The sequence below is a fragment of the Polypterus senegalus genome, chromosome 5 (genome assembly GCF_016835505.1).
Source record: "Polypterus senegalus isolate Bchr_013 chromosome 5, ASM1683550v1, whole genome shotgun sequence".
In the NCBI taxonomy this organism is placed as follows: Eukaryota; Metazoa; Chordata; class Cladistia; order Polypteriformes; family Polypteridae; genus Polypterus; species Polypterus senegalus.
Window position 1 is genome coordinate 206,196,243 of NC_053158.1, and position 5,564 is coordinate 206,201,806.

Below are 5,564 nucleotides of genomic sequence, written 5' to 3' on the forward strand. Positions count from 1 at the left end.
CACTTTAACCCCAGTTCAGGGTTGTAGGGAGTGAAATGTAAACTGGGTGCCAGTCCATCAGAGGTCCCATTCAGACCCATACTTGGCCAACGTGGAGGCTGTGGAAACACAGAGACCAAGGAAGAACATCAAAAATCCACCCAGTTAGCACCTGTCCCCAGGTCTCTGGAGCTGCGAGGCCCGTCCTTGAATCATTAAATTTCATTTTCCATAAATTCTGTTGATGTTTGCTGCAGTGCCAATCTGGCCTGAAGTGTCACCTTGTCCTTGATCTGACTGCTCTTCATCTCCTTAGCCATTAATCAGCTAATGAGTTTGACCTAAAAAGAGTGTAGCTAAGAAACAAAGGAGCTGGGAAAGGGGAAGGTAATCAACACGTGTTGCAGATTTCAAAATGATAAGCAAACTGATTTGATGAGCAACCTTTATGTCATGTAGCGCCAAGGAGCTCCACTGCGAAATGCACTAAATGACATTTATGTTGTTGAACGGACCAGTCCAGTAAACACGGGACACAATCAGAAATGAGTCGAAAGAGACCTCAGAAAACAAAAGAGGCAGAAACAATAAAAAAAGGAGACAATTGCAAAGGGACCCTGACCTTTTCTGAGCTTCGGTTAATTACTGGAGCCTAATGGCTAAGGCAGTGGACTGTACAGCACAACCATAGTCCTTCAATCGGCCATGAACTTTTGATTCTGAGCATTGAGTCTCATGATTCTTGATCATTTGATTTGCCAATTAATCATTAGCTGAAGGTGACACTCACGCATTGTCATTTATTTTATTTGACTTATTTGACCGTTTTGCTTTCCAAGCTGTTCAGTATAAAAAGGTGCCATATAATATCACAAAGTCACATGTTCAGTATTGACGCTGTCAGATCTGGAATCAGTCACTTCACCTGGGAATGATCGCATTATCAAAAATATGCAAATTACTGTACTGTATTAATAAAACTCATTAGGTGTTGTCACATAGGGCACAGCTTAAGGTCTTGAGTGACTAGAATTCTCCACCGAGATATGAGGTGGCACTGTTTAATAACAATCTCTGCTCTTCTCCTTCTGTAGAAAGGAGGATCGATAACATTCCATCTTTGATGTCATTTCTGTCACTTGGACCCGCCTCTTTCTCCCAGAATGCCTCTTAAATTGAGGAGCTGCCATCTTCTGTTTTTTTTTTTTCATTCTACACACCATCTAATATACAGGGTTGGCCAGAAGGTGCCGCAAAACTCTTTCTTTGCTTTGTGTCTCAGTACAGTTGGCATAGTCGGCAGGATCCTTGGGGGACTTTGAGTTGTCTGAACCCCAGGATGTTGGAGCCACAATACAGGCAGTGGCAGCTCAGATCCAGACGCTAAAGGTCCAGGTGGGACAACAACAGACTCAGCATACCAAGGCTGAGGTACAAGAAAAAGCCCGTGTTGATCTCCAGAGGGAGCGAGGGAGTGCCATTTAATATACAGGGTTGGCCACAAGGTGCCCCATTACTCGTTCTTTGTTTTGTGTCACTTTACAGATGGTGTACTCTGCAGGATTCTTGTGGGACTTCCAGACGTCCGAACCCTAGGATGTTGGAGTCACAGTACCGGCAGTGGTAACTGGGATACAGATGTTAAAAGTCCAAGTGGGACTGTCATGATCTGGGAGTCTCGAAAGCACAGGTACCAAAAACAATTCCAAGGTTGCTCACTAAAATGGGAAAACATTGTCAAAATACCCCGACTAGAAACAAAAAAGGGCAGAGACAAATCTTGATAAACATAAAAGGTTTATTTTCAGAAAAGGCTGTGCCAGCCCCAGCGCTCCGACAAGCACAAGGAGATGCCTGAAAAGGCAAGGCAGACACAGCAAACAAGTCCCAAAACGCAATGCGAAAGTCGTGGCTTGAAAACAGAGCAGAGGTTCAAAAAATAACAATAAACATGGTCCTATTCCAAAATCGAGAGGTGAGGTCAAAAACAGGAAGAAGGGTTCAAAAAAATCAATAATCACAGTCCCAAAATGAAATCCAGAGACAAAGCTGAAAAACAAAGAACAGCATCAAAAATCCAGAAAACAGAAGAAGTAGCAACAGCAGTAGCACAGAAACTCACCAAAACTTTCTACACCCTAGCGTGTTGAATGAACTGCAAGGAACTATGGGAACTTAAACAGGATGAAGGGCCATTCCTGGTGGTGATTGGCAAGTTGCCCCGCCCCTTGGGGAGCCACCCACAAAATACAAGTTTTACAACTTAGGCCCCACCCCTTTCTCAACACACACACACACAGAGTAAAATGTACAAAAGAAACATTAATACAAATAACTCTGTCTTTGTTTTGTGCCTATTGGCGTAGTTGGCAGGATTCTTGTGGGACCTCAAGTTGTCTGAACTCCAGGATGCCGGAGCCATAATATAGGCAGTGAAGGCTGAGGTCCAGATGCTAAAAGTCCAGGTGGGACAACGAGAGACCCAGCTTACCGAGGCTGAGGTACATGGACAAGCCCGTGTTTCTCTCCAGAAGGATAGAGGGGGCACCATTTAATATACAGGGTCGGTGCCCCAGAACTCTTTCTTTGTTTTGTGCCAATGTACAATTGGTGTAGTCGGCCGGAATCTTGTGGGACTTTGAGATGTGTAAACCCCAGGATGTCAGAGCCATAATACAGGCAGTGGCAGCTGAGATACAGATGTTAAAAGTTCAGGTGGTCACCTGTTGTGATCTGGGAGTCCCGACAGCACAGGTACCAAAAAACAATTCCAAGGTGGCCCACTAGAGGGGAGTAAACTTCATCAAAATGCCCTGAACTAGAAAAAAAAGGGACGAGACAAATCTTGATTAAAATAAAAGGTTTATTTTCACAAAAGGCTGTGCCAGCCTCAACGCTCCGAAGAGCACAAGGAGATGCCTGGAATGGCAAGGTGGACACAGCAAACAATTCCCAAAACACAATCCAAAAGTTGTGATTGAAAACAGAGCAGAGGTTCAAAAAATAACAATAAACACGGTTCTATTCCAAAATCAAGAGGTGAGGTCAAAAGCAGAGAAAGGGTTCAAAAAAATCAATAATCACAGTCCCAAAATGAATTCCTGAAAAACAAAGCACAGGGTCAAAAATACAGAAAACACAAGAAACAGCAACAGCAAGCACACAGAAATTCACAAAACTCTCAAATCTCTAGAGAGTTCAATGAACCGCAAGGAACTGTGGGAGGCCCTCCGTTAAGCAGGATGAAGGGCCAGTTCTGGTGGTGATTGGCAGGTTGCCCCGCCCTTTGGGGATCCACCTACAAAATATAAGGGTTACAACTTAGGCCCCACCCCTTTCTCAACACACACAGTAAAATGTACAAATAAGTGACACAAAATTAAACAAAACAAACAAGAAACACCACTGTGAACACAGGCCAGAGGGAAAATGCTGACTGAAACTTGACATCGCTGAGGCAGAGGTACATGGACAAGCCTGTGTTGCTCTCCAGAGCTCCATTTAACATACGGGTTTGTCCGCAAGGTGCCCCAGAACTCTTTCATTGTTTTGTGTCTCTTAATAGTTGGCGTAGTCGGCAGGATTCTTGCGGGACCTCGAGTTGTCTGATCCCCAGGATGTCGGAGCCACAAAACAGGCAGTGGCGGCTGAGATTCAGATGTTAAACGTCCAGATGGGACACCAACAGACCCTGCTTGGTTAGGCGGACGTACAAGGACAAGTCTGTGTTGCTCTCCGGGGGGATAGAGGGAGCACCATTTAACATACAGGGTTGGCCACAAGGTGCCCCAGATCTCTTTCATTGTTTTGTGTCTCTTTATAGTTGGCGTAGTCGGCAGGATTCTTGTGGGACTTTGAGATGTCTAAACCCCAGGATGTTGGAGCCACAATAGAGGCAGTGGCAGCTGAAATCCAGAAGCTAAAAGTCCAGGTGGGACAACAATAGACCCGGCTTGCCGACGCGGACGCACAAGGACAAGTCTGTGTTGCTCTCCGGGGGGATAGAGGAAGCGCCATTTAATATACGGGGCTGGCTGAAGGCGCCTCAGTACTCTTTCTTTGTTTTGTGTCTCTTTACTGTGTTTACTATAGAATGGCACCGTATGAAAATCATAAAGGCTCACATTCTGAATCCTCTACTAGTATCCTGTGATGCCCTGAGCAAGTCATTTTACCTGCCGATATACATTTTGGAAACGTAGAAATGCTGTCAGCTGCTCATAGTTTGACAATTAATTAGTGGACTGATGGTGCGTGACTCCATTTTTGATAATCAACTTGTTTTCTTGTGTGTTTAAACCAGTCTTTGTCTTCATCTGTACTTCTTATTTAATTACTATTATCAGAAAGTTGTAATTGCATTTACTTGTGAACTTGATACAGCACCCTAAACCAGCACTCCATGAAAATGGCAAAAAAACAAAGAAACAATAGAAACACTGAATTGAATGGTGTGAAAACAATGCCTTAAGGTTATAATCGCGACAGAATTGCGCTATCTCTTATTTCAGTGTGGGCAGTGAAATCCACCATTAATTGCCTCATGCCATCACGTTGAATGGATTCAAAAAGCATTCAGACCCCTACACTTTCTGCACGTTGTGGACCACCGGGGTGCGCACAGCCACCCTGACCCCAACACAGACAGGCAGGACACTAATTGTCACACAGCACACCTTTATTTATAGGTGGGGAAGCACTTTCTATGCTCCTCACAAGAGCACAATGTCTACAAGACAAAAACACAGTTTCTTTCTTTCTTTCTTTCTTTCTTTCTTTTCTTCGCCTCCACTCCTCTCCCAGCAAGGCAGCCTTGTTCATTACCTGGCGTGGACGCCAGCAAGATGAAACAACTAGGGGAGAGAGCATCTGTGAGGCACTACCTCCTTTGGGGCACTTAAGGGCAGCCCTCCTGGGCAGCTGTGGCACCATGGATTCCCATAGGGCATGCTGGGACTTGGAGTGAGTTTGGTACAGCCCACTTGGGTTCCATAGGGGCCACCAGGGGTAGCTGCAGAGCCCTACAGTGGACTTCCACCACACCTGGGAGTGATTCCAGGTAATAGAAAGAAAGAAAGAAAGAAAGAAAGAAAGACTTTCTTTCTTTCTTTATTTCTTTCTTTCTTTCTTTCACCTCCACTCCTCTCCTGGCAAGCTTCATCCATTTCCTCCTGACTCTGGGTCCTTCGAATGGAGTGAAGCGGCTCCTTTTATTCAGTTCCCGGGAGTGCTCCAGGTGGCTCATCAGTATTACCTGGAATCACTCCCAGGTGTGGTGGAAGTCCACTGTTGGGCTCAGCAGCTACCTCTGGTGGCCCCCATGGAGCCCAACTGGGCTGCACCAAACTCACTCCAAGTCCCAGCATGCCCTATGGGAATCCATGGTGCCACAGCTGCCCAGGAGTGATGCCCTCTAGTGCCCCAGGGGAGGTAGTGCCTCACAGATGCTCTCTCCCCCAGTCCTTCCATCCAGCTGGCGTCTTGGCCGAGTGATGGCCCAGGCTGCCTGTCACAACGTGTATTGTGTTGTAAGTTTAATTTTAAATGGATATTTTAAATGGAGAAATTGACCGTTTTGCCCATCA